General features: G+C 49.3%; 3 long non-coding RNA genes across 3 annotated transcripts; 1 reads left to right on the forward strand and 2 right to left on the reverse strand.

Moving 5' to 3' along the window:
- Positions 1–4,926: 4,926 nt before the first annotated feature.
- On the reverse strand, positions 4,927–8,493 carry LOC135285832 (uncharacterized). The gene is made up of 3 exons (XR_010350505.1): positions 8,361–8,493; positions 7,749–7,933; positions 4,927–7,575 (listed from the first exon to the last, which is right to left on the reverse strand). It is a non-coding gene; the product is annotated as an uncharacterized LOC135285832 (long non-coding RNA).
- An 80-nt stretch (positions 8,494–8,573) lies between these two features.
- LOC135285831 (uncharacterized) lies at positions 8,574–12,149 on the forward strand. Its single transcript, XR_010350504.1, has 2 exons — positions 8,574–8,712; positions 12,026–12,149. It is a non-coding gene; the product is annotated as an uncharacterized LOC135285831 (long non-coding RNA).
- Positions 12,150–23,582: 11,433 nt separating this feature from the next.
- LOC135285737 (uncharacterized) lies at positions 23,583–26,894 on the reverse strand. The gene is made up of 3 exons (XR_010350454.1): positions 26,206–26,894; positions 25,254–25,424; positions 23,583–24,531 (listed from the first exon to the last, which is right to left on the reverse strand). It is a non-coding gene; the product is annotated as an uncharacterized LOC135285737 (long non-coding RNA).
- Positions 26,895–27,454: the final 560 nt, after the last annotated feature.

The raw sequence follows: 27,454 nt of genomic DNA on the forward strand, positions 1-27,454 counted from the left end.
TGGAATATGCATCTCCCACTGGGAGGACTGGAAAAGGGTTAAAAGCATTCCCAGCTGACAAATCCCCCGTTCCCCAGACATTTCAGAGCTCGGGACAGCTCTCACCCACTGCTGGTGGAGTGTCTGGCAGGAGAACAACACCCACCAGGAAAATGCCAACGCAGGAGCCTCAGTCTCTTCAAGAAACGCGTCCCACTCTGTAGGTTTTTCAGGAATTAATTGCAAAGACATTTCTGGGGTTTGTTGCAATGGGGGTTGCCATGGCAACTGCTCCAGCTACTCAGGGAAACTAGGGAGGGCTCCCACTGTCACTGGGCCATCTGTCCTTTCCATGGGGGGTCATTTTGAAGTTCTGCTCCAACCTCCACCAGCCAAATCTTCTTTTTAAGCCTCTGAAAGTCCTTGGTACAATTTATCAACCAGCTCCTGCCCTCAATCTCTGCTTCTTTTCTCAGCACTGACAGGATAATTTCCTCTCTATCGCTGCAAATTAAATTCTAATGAGGAAGCTCTGCATTTCAATGTGATGGAGAGCCAGGATGCACAGGAGAATTGAATCCATCGAGGAGGGAGGAGAAGGGATTAAATAGGAATGCCTGAGGGGCAGGAGCCCTCTGGCAGGCTTCGGAAAGGCCCTTCTGTTGACAGGACAAAAGGGGACAGCTTCAGGCTGTGCCAGGGGAGGCTCAGGTTGGATATCAGCAGGAATTTCCCCATGGAAAGGGTGGACAGGTCTTGAAATTGCCCCAGGAGGTTTGGAGGGCCCATCCCTGGAGGTGTCCAAGGCCTGGACATGGCACTCAGGGCTCTGGGCTGAGGACAAGGTGGGCATCAGGCACAGCTTGGACTCCCGGAGATCTTTTCCAACTTCAGCATTTCTGGGATTCTCTTTTCCCCCTAATGATGGATTGGGATTTTTGGGTGGACTCAGGTTCCCCTCTGAGCTGAGATCACAAAATCCTCATGGATGGAAGTTTGAACAGCTCCTGGAATGCAGAGATGGGCAGGAAATGGAGCTGAGTGTGGGTTCTTCCCTGCTCCAAACCTGGGGGTGCTCCTGGGGCACTCTGGGGGGCACAGCACACCATGGCCACAGCAATCCCATGGACCCCAAATCCCACCGGGAGGAAGGGGCTGAAATCTGATCCAGAGGGGATTTTCTGTTGTGGTTTCTCTGGGATGTGGCAGCAGCGACAACACTTCCATGTGCACAATGGAATATTTTTTAAATCTCTATTTATTTCATGTGTTCAGGGAAGTGAAGGATTTCCCCAAGAATTCATGGTGGCCATTAAAGACCAGGAGATGTTAATTTGAGTCAGCAAAGGAAGCTGCAGAGTTTTTGAATGCCAACAAAGATTTTCCACCAAAATTCTACACAAAATTTATATAAAAACCTTTAAAGTTGAGTATTTCTTCACCTTTTCCTAAAGGACTTGTAGTGGAGAGTGCTTGGTATTGGGAATGGATCCTTGGTTTCCATTCACAGAGGTTCAGTGTCAGAATGATGCAGGAAAAATATCCAAACCGATGGCAAGAGGGGTTTTAGCAGCTCTGGTTTCTTCTTGTGGGGAAACATCGTGCCTGAGGGACATTTGAGCTGCTCTGAACTGCATTGATGTCCTTCACAGCAGTGAGGACTTCCCCGAAATTCCCACACATTCCCAGGATCATGAATCCCCTCCAGATAATTTCATCTGAGTTGGAAGTCTTTGGGAAAGGGGCAGTTTGGGAGCTGAGGTGCTGCTGAGCTCTCCTTCCTCTCCTAGATGATCCCAAGAAATGGGATTAGAGGATTCCCACTCATTAATACCTGCTCTGATGACCTCCAAGATCTTCTCCAACCTCATTTATTCTGGGATTCCATAAATATTTCACTCTGGGGGCTGAGGGAAGGTCTGGGACCATCTTTACCCCACCCTGATGGTTTCAAAAAACAAATCTCACATTTAACATGTCATCTTTAAATTGCATGAAAATCTTGGAGTTCAGTTCCCTCAGGAATTCATCCCTTCCTTCATAGCATCCATGGGGTGGGGACTCTTCAGGAAGCCCTGAAGATTGTCACTTGAGCATCTGTGTGTTATCAGTTGAGCATCTGTGTGTCTACAGCTTCTTCCTGGAGGAAAATCAACCCAAATTATCTTTAAAGAATAACCCAGGGAGCAGCTCCCTGGCTTCTCATTATCCCAAGAATCAGAACAGCTGAATTTCAGAACATTCCTGCATCCTCAGCATCGCTGAATTCAATTCAGGCATCTTCACTCCTGGTTTAAAAATATCTCTGAAGGAACTGCAGGAAAACTGCAGAGAGCTGAGTTCTCCATGAGGTGTCTTCTCCCAGGTGACAGGGCTGACTTGAGTCTATCTGGATCCTGAGTGAATCCTTCCCAAAACCCCCACTGGGGATGGTTTCCAGAGCTAAAGAGAAAACAGACCCCCAAAAAAACTCCCAACAACCCCACCCTGGGCATCCCTGCAGCTCTGGCAGCCTCGGGGCCGTGCCCATTCCCTGGGGAGCCTGGGCAGTGCCAGCAGCCTTTGGGGCAAGAACCTTGCCCTGATCTCCAGCCTGAGCTGCCCTGGCCCAGCTCCACCCGTGCCCTGGCTGCTGTCCCTGTCCCAGGGCAGAGATTTGAACCCATTAATTTGGGGAATCTGGGAGTTACAGCCCAGGTTCCAGTGGCAGCTGCTCCAAAGTGACCACCAAACTCTGGGTTCTGTTTTCTGGTTTTCCCACTGTCCCCATCTCTGCTGGTGGGCCTGTACCTGAGGAAAATTTCCCACCTCCCAAAATCCTAAAGAAAGGAGACAAAGCTGTGTTTGGCTGTGCTGATGGGACATCCCACCAGGAGTATTGAAGATTTGGTGTTTTGTGGGAATTTGGGCTTCCAGGGCACCTCACTGACACCAGGCATGGCCTGAAGTAGGGAATGAAAGGCACAGAGTTGGCAAAATAGAAAAGTGTGTTATAATCAATCTGTGATGAATTTTATGATGTTTATTCATTTATTTTCAACTTCCTTTCTTGTTCTTCACTCTGTGACCTGGACAGCCGCCCCAGAAGGTTTGCTGTCAAAGCAACATTAGAGATCAATAAATACAAAACAATAATTTTACCAAGTCCAGCTACTGTTCTAATTCCAGCTCTGTGTCCCCAGGCCACCAAGGGCACAGGAGATTTGTTCTTCCACCAACCAGACCAAGCTGTAAAGTCTTGGCTGTCCCAGAACAATGAGAGCTGATATAGCAGAATAGTTAAAAAACTTGCTTAATTTGTTCTTTTGACATGAAAGGCTCGTTGAGCAGCTTTGAAAAATTCAGTCAAAACAGCTCCTAGCAAGTCCAGGGCAGGAACAGACCTCAAGCATCACCAGCTCAGCTCTTTGGTAGGTGAAGGTAAACAAAAATAACATAAATCTCTGTTTCAGAGGATGAATCATTTGCGCTGTTGGGTGAAGCGTTGGTGAAAATCCAGGGATATCAATAATTGTGTTTTCTCTTGCTTTAGCCCCCATTTACAAGAGGGTAAATTCCGGTGGTTCACTGCCTTAGATCAGCAGAAATTCTGCACTCAGGTGAGGAAAACCCTTCTCCTGCCAGGTTCTGTTTGGGTCCAGTCTCAAGGAACACTCCTGGCCCCTTCCCTTGGTACTGAGTGAAAAAGCAGAGCCCTGCCGTGCTCAGGCAGGTCCATGGAGGAGTTTGCTCCAGGAGCACAAGGAACGAGCCTATGCCAAACCCTGATCCCGAGCCCTGATCCCAAAGCCTCTCCAAAGGCAGTGCCAGAGCACGCTCTGTTTTCCCAAGCTGGAGGCTGAGTGTGCATCCATGGATAAATGTGCCAGCAGCTCCCAGCCGGGGAATGGCCCTCCTGGGGCTCCACAAAGTGAGTTTCTCATTGTTAATTCCTGCTCTGGGAAGTTGCACCACGAGATGCACGAGGCCATGGAGGAGATCCAAGAGCACAGAGCTCCTGACTCTGCTTTCCTCCCTGGAAATCACAACAAGGAAAATGGAACAAGGAGTTCTCCCGCCCCTCTACAGTTAATGGAGGAAGAATTTGAGTCTTGAGATAACCAGAAGGGTTGTTTGAAGGCACAGAAAGTTCCTGCTTGCACTTTTGGAAATGGAATTCCCAAAAGAGACAACACTTCCCTGAAGATAAAGCAGCTCCCGAGAGAGAGCAGGAGGACACTGAGTCCTGGGAGTGTTCTGCTCTCACCCTGTCAAGTTCCCCAGGGCCTGGGCCCAAGGGCACATTTGCACTCTTGTTCCCTTGTCCTTTTTCCTCTCCATTTTTTTCCTTTTGGGTTGATTTTCCTGGCTTTCTACCACTTGAATGAGCAATTGTTCAGAAGTTTTGGACTTCTGAAATTGGCCACTCTGAACATCTGCTGTGCCTGGCTTCCCTGTGGCTCCCAGGATTATCCCAAGCCTGTCCCATGTTCAGCCCACACAGTCCTGGCCCAAACCTGGAGCTGAGCTTTGCTCTGCCTCTCTCTGATGACATTCTCAGGGCTCCATAAATGGTGCAGATCAAAGTCTCGTGGAAATCAGATGGTTCCTTGTGCAAAGAGACACGGCAGGACATGGACTCAACGTCCCTGGGGTGGCTCCAAGGAATTTGAAGTTCCTCACGTGGCAAAAAACACCAGGGCAGGACTGAGGACTCAGCAGCACTGCCAGATCCAGGCTCTCCAAGCAACTTCTTTAGAACAACTTAGAGTTTCCTTCCAGGAAAACATTCCTGGACAACCCAGCAGCTGCACCACCCAAGGAGGGGTAGAGTTCAATCACAGATTTTGCTTTCTTTTCTATGATTGATGCAAATTTTGTTTATAATTGAAATTCATTGGAATTTGTTTCATTGGAATTTGTTTATAATTGAAATTCATGGAAAAACAAGGTCACTTCCAGTGATGCTTCAGGTTTTAGTTTTTATATTTTTCAGATTCTGTGCTGCTTTGGTGTGTAGTTCTGAGATTCACATTTAGTCTTGGTAAGCTCTCTTCACAGGGCAGGGAGACAAAACAATTCCTGCTCCAGCTGGGCACCAAGGACAAATGATCCAAATCTCAGCCCAAGAGCACAAACACCGTGGGCTGGAGAGAGAAAAACAAGCAGGATGGGACTGCAGGGGCTGGGGCTGGAATTGGACACTGAACTGCAATGTGCACATGGAGCAGAGCTGATCCCAGGGAGAGACCCCGGCAGCGCTCGTGCATTTTGGGACCATTTTGGTTCATCCTGGGTGCAGCCCTGGCTGGGCTCTTGTGCTGCCCAAGGTGGATCCATGGAGGAGATCCTTTTAACAAATCTCTGCTTTATTCTTTAGCTCAGTCTGGTCTCTGTCCTAGGTCAGCCTTCACAAAGCATCTCCAGGACCTTTTTCTTTCTGCCCTGAGTTTTGTTGTGAAGTGGGTACAAGTTCCTGTCCAAATCCCAGGGACAACCACAGCCAGGCACTCAGGAAATAACTCCATGGATGCAGCAAAACAAGATTCAAATGACCTTGGTCAGCTGAAAAAATATCTCAAAAAATTATAATGTTGATGGGCAAGAGTACAGAAGAGAGTGAGAAATACCATGGGCTGAGATGTCCAAAAATAAGAAAGTTGAGGGAAGCACAAGAATTTCCAGGAAGAGGAAGGGTGGATCAGGTGCTCCATGAGCAGGGCAGGCAGGATAAGACATGACAATGCTGCAGAGAGGAGGCTGGAATGGAGATTTGAGAAAACAATCCAGGGATGGAGATTTCTGGGCACAGGAAATTGCCTGGGGTGGCTGTGGAAGCCCCATCTCCCAGGATTTTGAAGCACAGAGGTCTCAGGAATTCCCAGCTAAGCCTTCTCTGACAGGTGGATGAAAGAAATGACATTTCAAGACTTGTTTTTCCTTGGTTTTCTGTTCCTCCCTGGTTTTGGCACAACCCAGGGAACACAGTTAATTATAGCTCTGGAGAGAATTGATTGTTGCTTTCCCTTATTTGGTGGATAACAGCAAATCCTTCTTTGTGACAACGAGGAAACCTGGTCTGGGAGCTCTGTCTGAGGTTACTGACCCAAGCAACAGCCCAATCCAAGGATTTTGGGTTTGTCCCTGGATCTCCATGACCCCCAGTGGGATCAATCCCCTTTTCCAGGACTTTACAGTGATTTTTTTCCCATGCAGCTCAACCCCATATTTCATCTCAGGGCACCTCTTGCTCTGCACAAATCCAGCTTGAGTGAGAAAATCCATCAAAAATCACAACAGAAATTATGATTTCAATGGAATTCAAGATTCCCAAATACAAGAATAGCAAGAAATGAGTGGCTTTGCAGGCTGGGTGAGCTCTGAATGCCAAGAAATCCTTGGGCTCCCTGCGGAGTTGCAGGGAGGCATCTACAAGATGAAAAAGAGCCTCTCCAGGTATCTAAGCCCATTTCCCAGGAATATAACCTAGAAGCTCCCTTTTCACTCCCAAACAAACCCTCACACCTCAGCATAACCCATCAAATAAGGAGTTTTGATTCCCAAAATCCTCAGGTTGAAATTCAGACAAGAAGAAATCAAGATATTCCTGGTGCAGGGATTCCTCATCCGTCTTTATCGGTGGAACAGGCACAGAAGGGCTCCAGAGCTCCAGGAAAAGCTGGATGAACAATTAAATTCCTGCTCAGAGCCTCAGTGAGATCTGTGTGAATCAGGAGCTATGAAGGCATGAAATGAGATCAGAACCAGCCCTGGAGCTCCCTGCCCTGCCCAAGGCCCATCCCTGCTTCCCTGTTGAGCTCCAAGGGGATCTCACTGGCTGGACGAGTTCTCCTCGGCACGGTGCCACCACTGGGATCAGCCATCCAGTCCCTCATCACTTCCAGATCATTAAATTATTTCTCTCTTATCCAATTAGCCACGTAGGCACAGAGCAGTCCGTGGGATGGATGTTTGAGCAGGAGGCTCCGTAGCCATTTCCTGATGCCCAGAGCAGCTCTGTGGACGGGCAAGCAAAGAGGGAGATGTTGATGCCAGGACAGCACCTTAAAGACCTTAAAGACTCAGATAATTTGCCACAAATTCCATGTTTTCTCCATTTCCAAGGATTTTTCTCCTCTGTTTTCTGGTTGAGAGGCAAACAGCACATTTTTGTCCAGCTTGAAAGGCAGCTGCACCTCTGTGGTCAGCAGGGTGGGGCAGTGTGCCCAGGTGCTTAGAGGGGATCAAATCCCAAAGCCCTGGCTGGGAACAGTCTGGAACTCCTTGGAACCAGGCTGGAGAAGGAGCTCAGGGGTTTCTCCATCCCTGTGTGCCAGCAGGGAGCTCCAAAACCCCAGCAGGCACCCCAAAGTGCAGGCCGAAGCACCTCAAAGGCTGGCCCAACCTCAGGTGGGGTGTCCTGAGCCCTTCCCAGAACTCTCCTGCAGCCTTCGGCAAGGGAAGGGTTGACCTGGCATGAATTCCAGAAAAGGAAAACATCCTGCAGCCCATAAATTCTAGATCTGGTCTAGGGGGCTGCTCCAGGGGCATGTCCCAGCCCTCAGAGGCTTCCCAGGGCCTTTTCCAGGGATCTCACAGCAGAAACAACCGCAGACACTGTGGGATGACAAGAAAGCAGCATAAGACATTTTCCCTACCTGAGTTTCACTGGTTTTAACTTGTCCCAGGGCTTTCCTGCCCTTCCCATATTCCTGGGGTCCTGTGCAAGCTCCAAATGTCCCCCACACCCTTTTGCTGGAGCTGGCAAAGGATGCTCCACGTTTCCCTGCCTTGTTCCTGGGTCTTTGCAGTCCTTCCTCTGTCCCTCTTGCTCTCCAAGAGGATCCTTCAGGTGATCATCAGGAAATCATCTTTTATTTCCCTCCTTCAGCAGAGTGAAATAAAGGGGAAGAGCTCCCAGCCTGAGTCAGGAGCAGCTGGGATACCTCAAAGCACATCTAGGCTGCTGAAAAATCTACATGGATTCAAAAGACAACAGGAAAAAATTCTCAAAAGGAGATGTTTTTAAGGTTGCTGACTGCAAAATCCCCCTTTTAACTTTGAAAAACCTCAAGAAACACCTGGACGTAGCACTCAGGGCTCTGGTTTAGTTGGTAAGTGGTGTTTGGTCAGCTTTGGAGGTCTTTTCCAACTGAAATCATTCCCTGATTCTACTCCAGCACATCCCAGAGGCACAAACCAATGGGGAAATGAATCTGGGGAAGCATCTCCCTCCTCTCCCTCTTCACCCACTGAGGGCCCACAGCTGCCTGGGATGAATTCCAGTAACGGAAAACATCCTGCAGTCCAGAAATGCTGGATCTGGTCCAGCACCCTGCTGCAGGACCCTTGATCTGACCCCAAATTGCTTGTGCCGTGCTCTGAAGGAAAATTACACCCACCAGAGGGTTTGTGAGGAGCCAGCACTGCTCTCAACAGCCGCAGGCTGGTGCTTAATGAGCTTTCAGCTGATTGTTACCCAGTGGAGAGGCGCAATTAAAGCCCATTAGCTGCCATGACATCACCAGCTCGGAGGAAACTCTGTGCCGGGCAGGAAGGAGGCAGGACAGCTGTGGAATTATGGCTGTGGAATGAGTTAAAATCATTGAGTTACAGCCACAGAGTTACAGCCATGGAATGAGTTAGAGCCGTGGAGTTAAAACCATGGGGTTACAGCCATGGAATGAGTTAGAGCCATGGGGTTACAGACATGGAGTTACAGGCATGGAATGAGTTAGAACCATGGAGTTACAGGTATGGAATGAGTTGGAGCCATGGATTTAAAACCATGGCATTACAACCATGGAATTACAGCCACAGAGTGAATTAAACTCACTGAGTATAAACCATGGAGTTACAACCATATAGTTGTTACTGCCATGGAATGAGTTACAGCCATGGAATTGCATCCATGGAATGAGTTAAAATCATTGTGTTACAGCTGTGGAATTACAGCCATGGAATTACATCCATTGAATGAATTGCAGCCATGGAGCTGTTGCAGCCATGGAATTGTTACAGTCATACAGTCACAGCCATGGAACGAGTTAGACCCATGGAGTTAAAACCATGGGGTTACGGCCATGGAGTTGCAGGCATGGAATAGTTACAGGCATGGAGTTACAGGCATGGAATTACAGCCAGGGAGTGAATTAAAATTGTTGAGTTACAACCATGGATTTACAGTCATGCAGTTGTTACAGCCATGGAATGAGTTACAATCATGGAATTACAGCCATGGAATGAGTTAAAATCATTGAGTTACAGCCACAGAGTTACAGGCATGGAATTATAGCCGTGGAGTGAATTAAACTCAATGATAAACAACCATGGAGTTACAGCCATGAAGTTGTTACTGCCATGGAATGAGTTACAGCCATGGAATTACAGCCATGGAATGAGTTAAAATCATTGAGTCACAGCCATGGAGTCAGTAGCAACCATGGACTACCAGCCATGGAATCAGTTACAGCCATGGGGTTACAGCCATGGAATTGTTACAGCCATGGAATGAGTTATACCCATGGGGTTGCAGCCATGGAATTACCACCATGGAATGAGTTATATCCATGGAGTTTCAGTCATGGAGTCACAGCCATGGAATTGTTACAGCCATGGAATTAGTGCCACACAGTTGTTACAGCCATGGAGTTGCTACAGCCATGGAATTGTTATAGCCATGGAATTGTTGCGGCCATGGAATTGTTATAACCATGGAATCACAGCAATGGAATGAGCGACAGCCATGGAGTTACAGCATGGAGCTATTACAGCCGTGCAGTTACCTGACAGGATGACGAGGAAAACTCCGGCTCTGGAGGAGATTTCTGCTTGTGCAGGGGGTCAGTAGCAGCCCCAGCTCTCTCTAGCAGGACAGGCACAGGGACAGGGACAGGCACAGCATGGGAGCTAGGGATTGCCTTAAAAAGCCATGGAGGCTTTGGACTGTTTTTCCATGGATGCATGCAGAATTCCTTGGTTCATTCATGCTGAGGATCTGCTCTACAGGCTCACCAGGGGCACGTGGTGCTTTCTTGTGAAAGTCCTTCCTTCCTTCCTTCCTTCCTTCCTTCCTTCCTTCCTTCCTTCCTTCCTTCCTTCCTTCCTTCCTTCCTTCCTTCCTTCCTTCCTTCCTTCCTTCCTTCCTTCCTTCCTTCCTTCCTTCCTTCCTTCCTTCCTTCCTTCCTTCCTTCCTTCCTTCCTTCCTTCCTTCCTTCCTTCCTTCCTTCCTTCCTTCCTTCCTTCCTTCCTCCCTCCCTCCCTCCCTCCCTCCCTCCCTCCCTCCCTCCCTCCCTCCCTCCCTCCCTCCCTCCCTCCCTCCCTCATGGAAAACAATGATGGACGTTCTGCAATCCACCAAAACTCAGGGCTGAGGGCAGCAAGCCAAGTCTCACATAAATCCCAGGGAATTTCCCCTGGTTTCCATGGATTTCACCCTAGGGAGTGATGCAGTTACTTCCTTGCTGGGGGTGCAGGTGTTCCCAGCCCTGATGGTTTTCCATCAGTCTCAGGGGAAGATTTGCAGCTCTTTCCAGTTGGAAAACTCTTCCCACCCCTCTCTGGGCCCAGGGAGGTGCAGTCTTTGGATTTCCAGGGCTCTGCTGGTCTCTGTGATCCCAGGGGCAGAAATCCACCCCTTTTCTTGCTCCCAGGGCAGAATGCAGCCCTTTTCTTGCTCCTGGGGGAGAGATCCACCCTTTTCTTGCTCCTAGGGGCAGAATCCACCCCTTTCTTGCTCCTGAGGCACAAAATCTACCCTTCTGTTGCTCCTGGGGCAGAAATACAGCCCTTTTCTTGGAGCAGGAGAAGAGCTGCTCTCCCAGATCCTCTCCTGTTTAAAATCGATGCTCTCAAGGCAGGGCTGGAGACCTGAGCCTGCCAACTCTGGTTCTTCAATCTCGTTAACCACGGTGCTCTGTTTAAATCATTAATTACACTCTCAGCTGCCAGACACGGGCCTCAGGAACCTTGGGCAGGGTGGATTTCTAAATGAAAGAAAATTCCTAGGTGGGAATAAGATTGCCTTGGTCTCAGGAAAAAACAGTGGGATACCTGATAAATATTTTCCATCCTCTCCCAGCAGTGGGGTTTGCTGCAGGTCCCTCCTGATCATGCTCCCTATGGGAAAGGAATCCAACATCCAGCCCTTCAGACACCCTCAGCTCCTGGCTGTGACATTCCTGAAGAATTCCCAGGGCCCCATCCATCATGGAGAAACTCTGCCTGGTTGCCTTGCACAGATCTGTGAGGATTTCACACAGGGAAATGTTGTAAATCCTCTTTCCACAGAGCCCTGTCCAGCTCAGAGGGTGGATTTAACCCCAAATCTGTCCCATTCCAATGGGATTGTTCTAATCCATTATGTGCCTTGCTTTTATGGGAAGGCATTCCATGACTCTGGCATGGATCAGCCTCTGTTGGGCAGTCAGGACCATCCATCAACCCAGAGTTAAAGAAACTGGACAAAATTCCTCAAAACCCAAATTCTTCCCAGATGCACGGAGCACAGAATTAGAAAACCACACTTCTTGGAAAGCTGGAAGGAAGGGCAGCCTCCCCCAGGGAAGGGCTCCTGTTCCACGTGAGCGGAGTCAGAAGGAAATGGAATTATCTGATAGGAAAAATCTTCAGGAAAGCAGAGTTGTGGGAATGGCAGGATGGAGCAGCCCAGCTCTGCCATGGATAACTTGGAGGAGCTGTTTCCCTTTTTTTCTGCCTCCCAGCATCCTCATCTCTCTCACTGTGCAGGAATTCCCAGCTGTAACCCGTGGACAGTGGGATTCTGGGATCCAGAGTGGGAATGCAGAGGGACAAACTCATTTCCCTGAGGGCAGGGAGTAAAGGAAAGGCAGGAAAAGGTTTTCCTGTCATTTACTGACCTGTGAGAGAGCCTTGAGTCCCTCAGAGCTGTGATGGTCTCACCTGTCCTGAGCTGGGGACACTCTGGGACATGTGGCAGGAGGTGTCCTGCAGCCCAGTGTCACCTCCCCTTGGCCACCTCCTGTCCCCTTGGAGTGCCACACATGAACCTCTGATTTCTTTTGTTGCTTTTTTTTTTCCATTTTAGACTGGAATAATGGAAGAAATGCCATGGAAATGCTGGAGCTGCCTGCCCTGGGCAGTGACACGGGGCCATTGGGTGGGAAACAGCCCTGGCTGTGGCCATGCTCTAAATAAAGTCATTTATTGGAGTTTATTCATTCATGTCCCTTTCTACCAAAATCCCAGGGACAGGAGGTGTCCTGCAGCCCCAGTGTCACCTCTCCTTGGCCCCTTCATGCACAGGACCTGTCACCTCCTGTCCCCTTGGAGTGCCACACATGAACCTCTGATTTCTTTGGCTGGTTTTTGAATTTTGGACTGGAATATTGGGAGAGGTGCCATAGAAATGCTGGAACTGCCTGCCCTGGGCAGTGACAAGGGCCCATGGGGTGGAAAACAGCCCTGGGTGTGGCTATGATCTAAATAAAGTAATTTATTCAAGTTCCTTCCTTGGACACCTCCTACCAAAATCCCAGTGCTCCCCAGTGACTCCTGCAGCCCCTGGCGCTGTGCTGGGTGGGAGAACCTTGATCTTCAAACACCAGGCTGGTGATATTGAAGAGATATGTTATATTTAAGCCCCATTTTTTCAATGTTATAAAGAGTTAATGCTCAAAGATGTCCTGCCCCCTCCCAGATGTGTCTGCTTTGGCCGTGGTTGATGAGCTCACCTGGGCACGGCCTCGGAGATCCTTTATGGGGAGGTTTGGCCTGGTTGGATTCCATCAGAAACACCAACAAACAATTCCCCCCTGCTTATTAACACTTTGTAAATTTATTAACACTCTGTAAAATGTCTGTAAATGGAACCTTAATGTACAGCATGGCCCAGGGCAGCCCCTAAATAAAAAGGCATCCAGAGTCAGCTCTTCAAGCCTCAGCAGTGGTTTTGTGAGGCTGTGGCAGGAGGCCAGATGTTGTCAGGGCAGCTCTGGCTTTGCTCTGGTGTGCAGCACAAGGCTGGATGGATCCTGCTTCCATTCTGAATTAGAAAATATCTTGGATTTCAGGAGAAGCTTTGGAACCCAGATTTTGTGATGGACACACCAGGGCCACCTTTGCTCAGCTCTGTTGGGTTTGGAAACTCTTCCACTCCTTCAGCTGGAGCTTTTCCCTCACCCTGGAGCTGCAGTGAGAGCCCGGGGGAGCTGGGGCTGCAGGACTGAGCCCAGAACTGGTTCCAGGAGTTCTGATGGAGCTGGGGCTGCAGGACTGAGTCCAGAACTGGTTCCAGGAGCCCAAGGAAGCTGCAGGACTGAGCTCAGGGCTGGTTCCAGGAGCCCAGGGGAGCTCTGAGAGCTCTCTAAGCTGAGTCTGAGTTACAAAACTGCAGGACTGCAGTCAGGCTTCAGCTCTGAATATTGACATTCCCTTCCCAGCCAAGCCCCAGCCTGCAAAGGTCTGGGCTCCATGGCCAGGGAGGTTTTTAGGAGCTGTGGGAATGTTTGGCTGCAGGAAGATGAAGAGTTCAGTTCCACTCAGTTCCCCTGAAATCCCAGCCCAGAGGCCTCTCGTGAGTGTGAGCACGCAGGCAGCGCTCACTGGGCTGGGAGAGCCTGGGCTCCCCTTCCCAATCCACTGGGACTTTAACAGTTTATCCCTCTGGAAAACAGGCAACAGAGGCTGATCCACTGGAGGAGAAGCACCTCAAAGTTCCAGTTCAAACATTCGCCATGTTTTATTTTTCCTTCATCTCTCTTTGTTCTATCCATCTCCTGATAGTTCCAGCTCTCTAATTCCATGTACTCAGTGCTGGGTCTTATTAAAAATTCCTGGGGGTTTGATATGACTGTACTGAGAATGGAAAAGCACCCAGTGATTACCCAAAGGCAAAGCATTTTTGGGTTTCAATGTGAAGCAGGGAATTATTTCTATTTATTGGGAAAACTGTGTGGGTCCTAAATGGGATTTTGCAAATTCACATTCCCAGGATTTCTCCTTCCCTGACAGCATTTCACATGGACACAACCCATAATTCAGGAACTTGGTGACCCCACACATTTCATTTTCTTTGCCATCCTTTTGCCCTCTTGTTCCAAGAGCAGGAATTTCCTGGCAGTGCCTGCAGAGCTGAGCCAGCCACGAGCACTCCCTGTTTTTGCACAAATTCCCCATTTCCAGATCCAGCCTCTCCCCGTTTGTTCCTCCTTCCCATTTTCTTTCCCTCAGCCATTCCCAGCAGCCTTTCCTCACACAACAGCGACTGCACCGCTACATTAACAATTAATAACAGAGCAGCAATGAGGAGAAAAATGGACAATAAATTAGCTTTAATTGGACAGGAATGTTGTCAGGTATCCTCCTGCCCGTTTTCTATCCAGGCTCAGCCAGGCTACCACCCTTTGAGCCCCAGAATGCTCCTCTTGGAGGTTGATTCCAAGGATTTTGGTGTCATCCACGCGCTGTGTCAAGACTGAACCAACACAGGATGCACCTGACAGAGCTCAGGAGCACAGAGAAGGCTTTTATTGCCATGGAAATGCAATGAAGCATCTGGAAACCTTGAAACCAGCCCAGGCTGGGCTTGGGTTCCTGCAGCAGGAAGTGTCTCCAGTTGGGAAGAGGCAGATGGTCCAAAACCCTGACAGCAGCAGCTCTGCGGGCTCCAGCCCAGAGCTCTGGCCTATAACACAAACCCTGAGAGGTGCCCAAAGCTTCCAGAGAGAGGCAGAGCAGCCTGGTGCCTGTGGGGATTTTAAACCTGGGACTGGATCCCTCCCCTCCAGAGTCACAGTCAGACCCTGAACTGGGGGATGCAGCCTTGACCCAAATGTGGCTGGAGCCCAAATGTGCCAGAGAAATTAATCCCAGACTCAGAAAAGCTCAAACCTCACCTCATTTCATTAATGGAGGTTTTTATGGAGTTTGGGTGGGAAGAGACATTAGAGATTCCCCAGTGCTACCCCCAGGGACACCTCCCACTGTCCCAGCTGCTCCCAGCCCCAGTGTCCACCCTGGCCTTGGGCACTGCCGGGGATCCAGGGGCAGCCACAGCTGCTCTGGCAATTCCAGCCCAGCCCCTCCCCACCCTGCCAGGGAACAATTCCCAATTCCCAAGATCCCATCCATGGCTGCCCTCTGGCAGTGGCAGCCATTGCCTGTGTCCTGTCCCTCCATCCTTGTCCCCAGTCCCTCTGCAGCTCTCCTGGAGCCCCTTCAGGCCCTGCAAGGCCACAATTATTTTGTCCCAAAGCTTCCCTTCTCCAGACTGAACAACCCAAATTCTCTTGTCTTTCCCAAACCCCTCGTCAAGAGCAGATATGACAGCCAGAACTTCCACTGCCAACACCTGAGCTCCCAGCTACCCGGGGCTACAGGAAAATGCCACCTTGGGAGTAACTCCAGGCAGTGCCAGCAGTGGGATGTGAGCACAGGATGTGGATTTGCTCGGACACAAATCTGTGTTCACACCACAGAAGTCCTTAAAATACCATCCCTGTTTGTGTGGGGGATTTCTCCTCTGAGAAAATGGTACCAGGCTCTGCCCCTTTTGATCTGTCCCTTCTTTCCTGCCTCAAGATCCCATCTGTGAGGTGGGAGTAATTAGGAATAATTAGCACGATCACCAAGCCCCTCATTAGTGCTTCTTTGGGATGGGAAACAGCCTGAGCAGCTTCTGGAAGATAATTTCACCCATATCCTGCCTGAATCATTCTCACAGATTTCAAATGCCAGGCTTTCAAAGTAACAGGGGAATTGTCCTGGGGAGACTTTATAATGCTCGTATCCCCATTCGTCCGTGTCTTGGTTTGAACAGACAGGTGTCTGCTGAGGAAGGCAGGAGTCTCCCCTGAAATGGAAAATGCAAACCCCTCCCTGTGAATTATTGTAATTTTGAAATTAAGGGGCTCTCAGGCAAAGATATGGGAACAGGAATAACAGTTCTTTATTAGGGAAGAAGATAAAAATAAAATAAAAATGCAGCAACACAAACCAACCCTGGCAGAGTCAGAGCAGGCGCTGAGCCCCTGTGGGTCAGGGTGGTGGCACAGTCCCATCCCATGGGGGCTCAGCCCTCCTGCAGTGCCAGCTGTGCTTCTGCTGGAGCAGGGATCCTGCACAAGGCTGCAGTTTTCCTCTGCAGCTCCAGGGCTGCTGCAGATGGGCCTGCTCTTCCTCTGGCAATGCAGGGCAGGAGAAAGCTGCTCCTCTGGGCATGCAGTGGGCAAAGGCTGCTGTGCTGTTCCAGGCTCAGATTGGATCCAGGTAGGAATGCTTGGCTCCTGCCCTGGGCGCAGCATCTCCCAGTGGGATGCTGGAATTTTCTCAGCCATGCAGGGACACTCAGTGGCCATGAAGAGCAGAGATCTCCTGGAGGGAGGATTGGCTGTGGGAGAGATAAAGAAAACTGCCCAGAGAACAGCAGAGAACTGCCCAGCTCTGACAGATGGGGACAGAACACACACCCAGCCACATCTTGTAACCTGTTTAGCCCAGAAATAAGTTTTGCACCTTTAAGACTGTTTCTGAGAGCGAAGTGGAGGAAGAGGAGGCACACAATTTGTTTCAATCACTGCACTCCCTGTGGATGGAAGACAGCGGGATGAACTGACAGCAGGACAGAGCTCTCCTTTGCTTTTAGTTAGTTTTAGCTCGCTGAAGCAGAGAAGTTCCCTGGACTGTGGTTTTTCTTTTTCTTTGGAGCTGTCTAAACCTGTTCTGGCCTGAACACCAGCAGAGCAGCAGCAGCTCCACCTGTGGCCACCGGGCCAGGTCTGGGCCAGGGCATTTCCAGCACAGGAGGGACTGATAAGAGCTCAAGTGAGCCGAGCTACATCCCGTGAAGGGATTTCCTGAGTTTGCCGTCTCTTCAGAACAGTGAGAAGTTTTATTCTTCTATCTTGTCCATATTTTTTTTTTGTGCTGGTGAATGTTTTGCCTCTTAAATAAACAGTTTTTCCACTTTTCTCCAAGGAAATCTTTTCCCAAACCAGCTGGGGGAGGGACCGCTTCAATTTGCTTTCTAGAGGAACTACTTGGGCAGTTTTCTCCCAAATTTGCCCTAAACCAGACTGTAATGATGTCCTGGGTGTCTTGGAAAGGAGGAATTCCATAGGAAAATGGCCAAGGTGCTGAATTCCAAGTGAGATGTTTGGATCAGGCTCCATCAGCTCCTATTTTATACCCTCTTGTCAAAAAATGACCTTTTCCTTCCATGGAACTGACAAAGCGAGGGCAAGAAATGGAGCTCCCCCAGTGAAATCTCTGCAGGAGGAAAACAGGAAGCATTTCTTGGAAATCTCCCATTTCCCTCATTCCCATAATTGCCCAGTGCGGAATTGCTGGGTTTTTCTCTCTAGTCAGGCATTTTCCCTGGGTTATAAATACATTATAAAAGCACCAGATCATGAAGTTTACAAGTGGTGTGAGGACTGAGTTGCTGTGTAATTACCCTGGATTTGCTCTCAGGCGTTGCTGTCTTCAACTCTTATCCTGCAGGATCTGGTGGGCAGGAGGAGCAGCCAGAAAAATAAAAACAAAAGCAAAAAAAAAGGAGTTATCCTGGTATTTGGTGGCTTAATTCCAACATAAATCCTACTCAGGAGAGCTGGAATGCTGCGGGACAGAGTGAAAATCCCCTGGTTTTCACATTCACCAAAGTTTCCCATCCTCAGCTTGAAACCTCAGAGATTCTGCAGCCAAGAATGGCACAATTGACAAATGGGAATTCCAAGCAGGAGCTGCTGTGGGAAGACAGGTCAGGAAAGGGGAAAATGAAATATTTCCAACTGGAAAAATGTGCAAAAGCTTTGCTGCTGAAGACCGGGATTGTATTTGCTGTTGTCTGGACCAAAAACACCACACAGCACTCGCTCCTTTAAAACAGTTCACAGGTGTTGGGGCAGGGGCAAAACAAAGGCAAAAATTCCCAGTTTTGCTTTCCAGACCATCTTTTTCCCATGGGTTTTTTACTAAATGGGTCTTTCCAGAAACAGAGGGTCATTACAGTGAGAATTTGCTGTTCCCTCCTCAGTTTTTCATCCCAGGCTGGAGGGACCCCGTGGGGTCACTGGTGCCACTCCCTGCTCCAGCAGGGCCATCCCAGAGCTCAGGACACAGCAGAATGTCCATGTGGCTCTGGAATGCCCCAGGGAGGAGTCTCCCTGTTAACAAAACCAACTAAAACTAAAACCAAAAACAAACCAAAACCAAAACTAAACAAACCCAAAAAAAAGCCCCCCAAAAACCAACCAACCAACCAACCAACCAACAACAAAAAATACTAAACAATAAACCCCCAACCCCCCAAAAGAAACCATAAACAAACAAAACCCCCAACGTTAAAAAAATCCAAACCAAATAAAATAAACAAAACAAAGCAACAACAAAAACTGAACTAAAACCCCTAAAAGCCCTTTCTGGGCTCTGTCCAGGGCTTGGGCACTGCCCAAGAAAGAAGTTTTTCCTCATCTCCAGGGGCAGTTCCTGGGCTCAGTCCCTGCCCATGGCTCTGGTGCCATTGTTGGGTTCCGGAGCAGAGCCTGGCCCTGCTCTGCCCCTCCCTGCACACAGCACACACAAAGTCCCCTCAATGTCCCCTCTCACAGCCCCTCATTTGCTGATAATTCTCTGTAATCAGCTACTTTCTTAAATAAATCCAACCCTGCTTCCCAACAGAATTCCTGTTTGGAGTTTCATGTGGAACAGCAGCGTTCTGGTCAAGTTGTAATGGGCAGAGCTTTACAGTTCTGGCCACGGGGATGCCACCGGCTCTGTCCCAGATAAATTGGTGTCAGCACACCTTTGATGAATTATTATGGGCTGCATACACTGGAAAAGCCACATCAGAGATCTCCAAAGTGCCGTTAACCAACAAAACGACCCCGAAATCCAAATCCAGCCCAGCACGCCCCACTGATGCGGCATCTATTAAAGGAAAGGAACTTTTAATTAAGGATAGAGGATGGGGACTGATGGAGCTGATCCTGCAGCTGATTCTGCAGCAGCAATGAGCCAAGAAATATTTAATTTTCCTGGGTTTCAGCACTGTCACTTCAGTGGGACATTAGCACATCTTGGAGTGTCCCCAGCAGATAAAGGGATGCGAGCTCAGCCTTAATTCCTGCTAAACCGTGGCCTTGGAATGATGTTCCTGGGAGAAAAGAAGGATGCTGGGCTTGGAAAGCAGCAGGATCCTTTTGATGTCCTCCAAAGGCCCCCCACGGCGGGGAGGGTCTATTAGAATTGACATATTAGGGCCGTTATGGGGCCGGAGCAGCTTTGGTTTGGGCTTAATGAGACCTTTTAAATGAAAAAAAACCTGCTCAGATTCCCATTTTCTGTCACGGAGGGTAGAAAGAGCCCTGTGAATCATCATTTCAGAGCTGCAGAAGAGGATTTCATCCTTCCCCAGATGCAGTTTTAGAGCTCTCCAGTGTGTGGAAACGCTGCTATTTTTATTTACGCTTTAAAATAATAGTGGGACCTAGGGGAACGGGGCCATTTTTCAACACCACAACGTTTGCAACTCTTTGCAAATTTGTGAGGCCCCCACAAATCAATTTTGTGCAGATCCTGGGAGGGAGGCACAAAAAGAGGCTCATTTCCTCTACTTTTTCTCCCCATATATTTGGGATTTGCATCCTCAGCATCCTCCCCTCCTCTGGGGTTATGTTTTGGGGCCAGGAGGTTTTTAGGGTCATGGAATTTTGTTGTGATTTTGGTTTGGAATCCCTGTTCTTGGTGTGGGCTGCTGGGAATGACACAGATCAGGCCCAACAATGGTTCTGCAGTTTTGAGATGTGCAGGTGTTTGGGGAAAATTTCATTTATAAAAAATAAACTATTATTTTTTAAAATTTTATTTTATTTTAATTTTAGTGGGTTTTTAGTGGGTCTAAAAATTATTTTAATTTTATTTACTTTTGTTTTTCTGTCTGACTTCTTGTTGCTCTTCTGGAATAGCAGCAATCACATAAATGACAGACATTACATCATTTCTCACCATATCTGATCTGCTGTAAATTAAAATAGTCACTAAGTAATTATTCCAGCACCATGGCTTTGACAGGAACACTTTAGGAGCAAAGACATTTTGGTCCCTGTGTCATTCATATATGCGAAAGTGAAATAAAAATTAAAATTTTGCACCATTTTGCCCCAACATTTTGAGGGCACTATTTCTTCTTCCAAAAAAGGGAAATGCATAACAAAATACAGATTTTTTAATAAACATGAATTTGGGTGGGGAAATTAATGGAGGTTTGGATTGGAAGGGACCTTAAAGCTCCTCTGATTCCAGTCCCCAGGGACACCTCCCACTATCCCAGTGGGCTCCAACCTGGCCTTGGACATTCCAGGGAGCATCCCAAGCTTCTTTGGGACACCTGTGGCAAGGCCTCACCTTCCTCTGGGTCAAGAATTAGAGGAGAATCTGTCCCCAAAATGATGGATGGATGGATGGATGGATGGATGGATGGATGGATGGATGGATGATGGATGGATGGATGATGGATGGATGGATGGATGGATGGATGGATGGATGGATGGATGGAAGATACATGGAAGATGAACTCCCTGCAAGATGAGATCCAAAGTGCTGCAGCTCCTGGGTGTCCTGCCTTGCTCAGCCTCCCCTGATCCAAGGAAAATAAAAATATCTGTTCTTGGAAATAAATATTGCCTTGGAAAATAAAAATACTCGTTCATCCTGAAGAGCTGGAAGAGATTTCCATGCAGCAATGCCACTGGGAATGGGGCATTCCCAGGGCTGCATGCCAGGGGCTCTGCATGGGCACTCTGGCATGGTGGGAGAGAGGAGAATTCCAGGTGAAATATTGGTCCCACCCATCTCCACCCTGGCATTGTCCACCAGCCAGGATTTGTGGGATCTGAATGTACCAGCAGCAACCTTTCCCAATGCAGGGATTAAGTGTTCCCGTCTCCAGGAGGAGGAAGCACAGCCCGAGGCTCCCATGGGCACACGAGGATCAGTGCAATTCCCGAGGATTTGTGTGGGCAGAGCTGCCCTGGGCTCTGGGACAGCTTTGGCAGCGATCCCGCTCTGTGGGGAGGCTCCATCCCCAATCCCACATCCTGGGCCATCCCTGATTTCCCCCACAGGGAATGGGGTTTGCTGTGTGCTGGCTGCTCCCTGGGATTTCAGGACAATGATGAGGATGGATTTGGCTGCAGAAATGAACCTGCAGAAGATTTTGGCTGCAGAAGTGAAAAGAAGGAAAGTGAAGATGGAGCTGGAGTGCTCAGCTGGGATGTTGTCCCTTTGTGGAGTTCTGGGGTAACTGCAGCCCTGTTTGGGTGGAAATGAGGAACCCAGACCATTTGGAAACTGCACTAATATTTCAGAAATTATCTGATAAAATTAATTAATGGCATTACAAAACTGAATATAAAGTGGTATAATTAACCAAGTTTCCTAAAGTCCACGTGTTTTCCCACCTCAGCCAGATGTGTGGACATGTGAGCTCAGATGAGCTGCTCTGGGATTTTTACATCAGCTGAAACTGGAGAGGGCTGAGAACTTCCATGGAAGAAGCCCCAGGGAATGTGACAAAAGAAGGAGAGAATCCCTGGGCTGGAGTCAGGCAGGGCCAGGGAAAGTGCAGGAGGTGAAAGTGAGCTGGATTTAGGAGCTGTGCACTGGAACAGCTCCCAGGGAATGGGCACGGCCCCACGGCTGCCCAGGCAACGCTCCCAGGGACAGGGTGGGATTGTTGGGGTGTCTGGGCAGGGCCAGGAGCTGGGATTGATGATCCTTGGGGATATTCCATGATTCTCTGAGAGATTTCCTCACTGCTGTCCCCACAGCTCCTGCTGCAGCAAAGCAGCTGCTCCAGCCTGGCCAGGGGTTGCTAAACCCACAGATGGGAGAGAAAAAATTCCAAGCAGCTTGGAATTCCCCTGTTTTCCCTGCATCCAGGCCTCACAGCTCTTTCCCTCAAGGATTTCAGTGCATTCAGCCCTGGAGGGAGCTTTCCTTAGGGGAGCAGGAGAGCACAGACCTCCCAGCATTCCCATGGGAGAGAGGAACAGGGATATCCTCAAACATTCCCATGGGTGAGGTTTTCCTCAGCCCAGACAGCTCCAGATCCCCTGCACAGCCCAGAGCAGAGCCCTGCATGGGGACAGGAGTGCCAGGACACCCAGGAGTGCCAGGACAGTTGAGGACAGAGCCCTGCACCAGGACAGGGGTGCCAGGACAGCCCAGGAGTGCCGGGCACCGCTGGACACATCCCTGCCACAGGAGTTGCCCCCTCACTCCAGGCATCTGCTCCACACTCACCAGGGCAGGGGGAGCCTCTTCCTGCTGGGTCTGTTGGTGTTTCAGTGCTGTCACAGATTCTGCCCAGTTTATGGGTTTGGGGCTTTGCCCTGTGTGCTGCTGAGCAGATCTTATCCCTGCCAGCAGCTCCACAAAGCTTTGTGAGGTTCTGTGGATCCCATAAACCCAGCAAAGGCTGCTCCTGGGAATCTTGGCACAGCCTTCGGAGCACAGCGAGCTCAAGTTGTGCAAAACCTCAAACACAAACTGATGAAATCCGGCTGCAGCCCAGAGCAAAATCCTTTTTCAGCTGCAGTGCTGAGCACAAGAATGAGGCAACCCTGCCCTGGTGACTCCTGTCCCAGCTGCTTCCAGAAGTGTTTTCCCTTCCCCGTCCATAAAATTCCAATGTGTCTGTAGAATGCAGCAGGTTTTCTTTGATTTTCATTATTATTAATAAGGATTTCTGCAGCAATTCCCTGGGACCACTGTTACAAGTGATGTCCCAAAAGTGATGCCTGATTCTCTCACCTGAGGATATTTGCTCTGCTCAGGTGATTCCCCGCCTGCAGAGCTGCTCCAGCCCTGGGAATTCCAGTGCCAGCAGCACCTGGAGCTGCTGGAGAGAGCCCAAAGGAATCCAGGGAGCTGCTGCAGGGCTGGAGCCCCTCTGGAGCCAGGCTGGGAGAGCTGGGGGGGCTCCCCTGGAGAGGAGAAGGCTCCAGGGAGAGCTCAGAGCCCTGGCAGGGCCTGAAGGGGCTCCAGGAGAGCTGCAGAGGGACTGGGGACAAGGATGGAGGGACAGGACACAGGCAATGGCTGCCACTGCCAGAGGGCAGCCATGGATGGGATCTTGGGAATTGGGAATTGTTCCCTGGCAGGGTGGGGAGGGGCTGGGCTGGAATTGCCAGAGCAGCTGTGGCTGCCCCTGGATCCCTGGCAGTGCCCAAGGCCAGGCTGGACACTGGGGCTGGGAGCACCTGGGACAGGGGGAGGTGTCCCTGGGGGTGGCACTGGATGGATTTAGGATCCCTCCCAACCCAAACCATTCCAAGAGTCTGATTTACTGGGAAATGACCCTCTGCTTATTCCATTCCCCAACAGCTGTTTCACTGATGCTGAGCTATGCCTGCATCCACTTCCTGACAATAAACAGGGAATTTCTCACTCTTCTGTTCCCATTCAGTCTCCAGAAGTTCCTGGAGCACTTGCAGAGCCACCACAAATTTATGGGGCAGCCTCACATCGTAAAACCCGTCCGGAATCTTCATCTTTGAACAGCTTTCAGACCACAAGAATTTGAAATTGCTCTGTGCTGGAGGCTCAAGCAGCTATCAGGGCTCTTTTATTTTTTTTTCCTCTTTTTTAAAGCTTGTTCGGACTTCGAGGCATTTTTTTGGCCAATTTAAATAGGGAGTTGAAGATAAAATTCCAGCCCAAATATGCTCTGTCTCTCCCTTCCCCAAAATAGGTTGGTTATTCCAAGGAAAAATGCTCCGTGTTAAAGGAGAGGGGTTGGGGAGGGAAATATTTTTTCCCTGTCCCAGACTAACACTGGAATTAAGTGAGATTATTCCTACAAAAATTCCTGTAAAAGATTAATGTGGAGTGAGAAGGGAATCTCCCAGAGGGTGAAGCACAACCAGGATTTCACCACTGTGAGGGAAGAGTGTGTTGGAATCGTTCCTTTGGGGGGCACTTCACTTTGGAGGGTTTGCCAGGGATATTTTTATGCAATTTTTAGCAGGAGTTTGATCACTTTGGGACAAATATGTTATAGCCATGGATTGAGGCTTGTGAGGTCTTTTCCTCCCCCCTGATTTTAATTCAGATAAAAGGAATTGAGAAAACACTGGAAGATGGAAGAACTTGGAGAAAAGCGTTAGATAGGGAAAAGGACAAACTCTGCTGCTGCCCCAGCCCCTTCTGCTTCAGAGATTTGAAGATGCAGTGATGCCAAGAGATTGATGGAAACAGGATTGTGATCCAGCCCTGGAGCTGGGAGGGTGCCCAGGGGTGGTTCCTGCCCTCTTTGAAGCCATCCTGGTCCTCAGTGGAGCTGCTGGATGTCCTGGGAGACTCAGGGTTGCTGGTGAAGGTACATAGGGGTAGCTCCTGTTGTTGTGGAATTTTGGGAGATCAGGAAAGCATTTTCTGCCAGCCCTGGTTCACACCTGGATGTCCTGGGTGCCTTGGGATTGTTGGGATTTGGCGTGACCAGGAAGGGCTGGTGGTCCCAGGTCAAAACTTTTGTTGCTTCCTCATCCATGGGGGAGCTCTGTGCCCATCCTGCCTCTCTCCAGGTGTGACCTGAGAGTTCAGGAGGAAAATGTGCACATGCATTCCACAACCCTTTTCCCAAGAAAACAAATCTTTCCCTGTTCCCTCGCTCCTCAATGGCTCTCAGGGCCATTTCCCCCGGGCTGGGATAAGTTGGTGTCCTGGGCTCTAAGATGTGTGTGTGCTCTGTCCCCACCCATCAGAGCTGGGCAGTTCTCTGCTGTTCTTTGGGCAGTTTCCTTTATCTCTCCCACAGCCAATCCTCCCTCCAGGAGATCTCTGCTCTTCATGGCCACTGAGTGTCCCTGCATGGCTGAGAAAATTCCAGCATCCCACTGGGAGATGCTGCGCCCAGGGCAGGAGCCAAGCATTCCTACCTGGATCCAATCTGAGCCTGGAACAGCCCAGCAGCCTTTGCCCACTGCATGCCCAGAGGAGCAGCTTTCTCCTGCCCTGCATTGCCAGAGGAAGAGCAGGCCCATCTGCAGCAGCCCTGGAGCTGCAGAGGAAAACTGCAGCCTTGTGCAGGATCCCTGCTCCAGCAGAAGCACAGCTGGCACTGCAGGAGGGCTGAGCCCCCATGGGATGGGACTGTGCCACCACCCTGACCCACAGGGGCTCAGCGCCTGCTCTGACTCTGCCAGGGTTGGTTTTGTACTATTGCATTTGTATTTTTATTTTCCTAGTACAGAACTGTTATTCCTGTTCCCATATCTTTGCCTGAGAGCCCCTTAATTTCAGAATTATCATACTTCGTAGTGAGGGGGTTTACATTTTCCATTTCAGGGGAGGCTCCTGCCTTCCTCAGCAGACACCTGTCTGTTCAAACCAAGGCAGTTGGGAAGCACTTCCAAGGGTTCTGTGCTGGGGCATGTCTCACGGACCAGAGGTGGAGCAGAGCTTTGGGCTTGCCAGGGTCAGTGCTGGAAAAAAAAAATGGATAGAAAGTTGTTTTCCCTGGATTTCCTGCTGTGGGTCTGTTGGTGAAGGTACTTTGGGACAATTCCTCCTATTGTGGAATTTTGGGAGCTCAGGGAAGTGTTTTCTGCCAGCCAAATCCTTTTAATAAACAGAATTTCTCCCTGAGAAATGCTCTGGTGAACAAGGCAGAAGGAGGTGCAGCACAGCTTTAAATGATGTTTGTTTTGCCAAACAAACCCCTTCTCTTTCTGAAAAGAAAGGGAAAAATAAAATTTTATATTTAGAATATGGTGCAGATGTTTTTCATGAGGGTCCAAGGGGAAGAAAACATAAACTTGACTCTGATTCAGATTTTAAGTCTTGTCAAAAGGAAAAGAAAGAGGGAGGTTTTTGAACAGTATAAACAAAACTGAAACCATTCTGCTTCCTGTTGTGTTCAAGACTCCTTGACAGCTGATGGAGTGTTAAATACTTCTAATAATCTGTCTTGATCTCTTAATTTTTCTATTTTAATTTTAGTTTTTAATGTTTAAATCTCACAGAACTCTGCCCAGGTAATTAACTCTGGATATTCCCTCAAATGCAAACATCACAAGAAAAAATGGGAAGTTATTTCTGTATGAAACACTTAAAATTAATCCAGCCTTGGACTTTTACCCTTTTGGATTCATGTCTGTCCTAAGATGTGACTTTAATTATTCATTAACACTTTTTAATTGCATTTATTGCCTCCTGCTTGTTAAAACTGCTGTGAAAATGGAACTGTCATGGAATTATTGAAACCTGGATTCTGGGAACTCCCCGTGCTGTTTCATCCCAGTTATCCCTTATCAGAGAGGATTCTGAGGACAGGATTCCTCTGCCTCTTTAGGGCTGGGATTCTCACATGTAGCAAATCAGCTGGGCCCTTCTTGGGGTGCTGGACTCTGCTGTGGTGTTTGCTCTCCTTCCTTGCCAACCTTTTCAGCTTGTTTGACCCCAAAAAAGGTCCAAGACCTTTTTTTTGCCAAAAGCAGAGGAGCAAACTTTGAATATCTCTGTCTAAAATTAAATGTGAACCCCAAGGAGCTGCTGAATGTTCTCAGGCCTGAGGAAGGTCCTGGAAGAAGGAGGCTCCACCCTGTCCATGGACACAGCAGGACGAATTAGGGACAAGGCAGGTGCCTTTGTGACAGAAGGACAGGTGGAATTGGTGACCTCAGAGGTCTTTGCCAGCCTGAACGGTTCCCCGATTCCATGGTTCCAGGATTCCATGATTCCAAGATCCTGTGATTCCACAATTCTATGATTCCAGAATTTCAGGATTCCAGAATTTCAGGATGCCAGGATTCCATGGTTCCCTGATTCCATGATTCCAGGATTCCCTGATTCCAGGATCCTGTGATTCCACAATTCTATGATTCTAGAATTTCAGGATTCCAGGAATCCATGGTTCCATGATTCCATGATTCCAGGATTCCATGGTTCCATGGTTCCAGGATTCTGAGAGCTGGACTCTGCAGTTGATGTCAGTGGTGTGAGAGGGACAGGTGTGACATTGGCATCTCCACCCGGCTGGGGTGGTTCCTGCAGGTGTGGGGTCACCCCCAGCAGTGGGGACATCCCAGCTGCTGGGCTGTGTGTGTCCCCAGGAGTGGGGCTGAGCTGCCTGGACAAATTCCGGGCTGGGCTGGGTCAGCCAGGGCTGGGCATTTCCTCTGCTGTGCAGCTTTGGCCATTTTTGCTCTCTTTGGTGAGAGAAAATCACTGGAAGTGTTCAAATCCAGGCTGGACAGCACTTGGGAGAGTGGGAGGTGTCCCTGCCCATGGCAGGGGTGGCACTGGATGGCTCTGAGGTCCCTTTCCACCCAAACCATTCTGGAATTCTATAATTGACCTTGCCAAGGTCACAGAATGACAGAGAAAGCTGAGTTGGGAGGGACCCCAAGGATCATCCAGTCCAACCCCAAACCCTTCCCAGACCCCCCACCAACCCCACCCTGGGCATCCCTGCAGCTCTGGCAGCTTCGGGGCCGTGCCCATTCCCTGGGGA

Source organism: Passer domesticus, chromosome 24, assembly GCF_036417665.1.
Source record: "Passer domesticus isolate bPasDom1 chromosome 24, bPasDom1.hap1, whole genome shotgun sequence".
Taxonomy (NCBI): Eukaryota; Metazoa; Chordata; class Aves; order Passeriformes; family Passeridae; genus Passer; species Passer domesticus.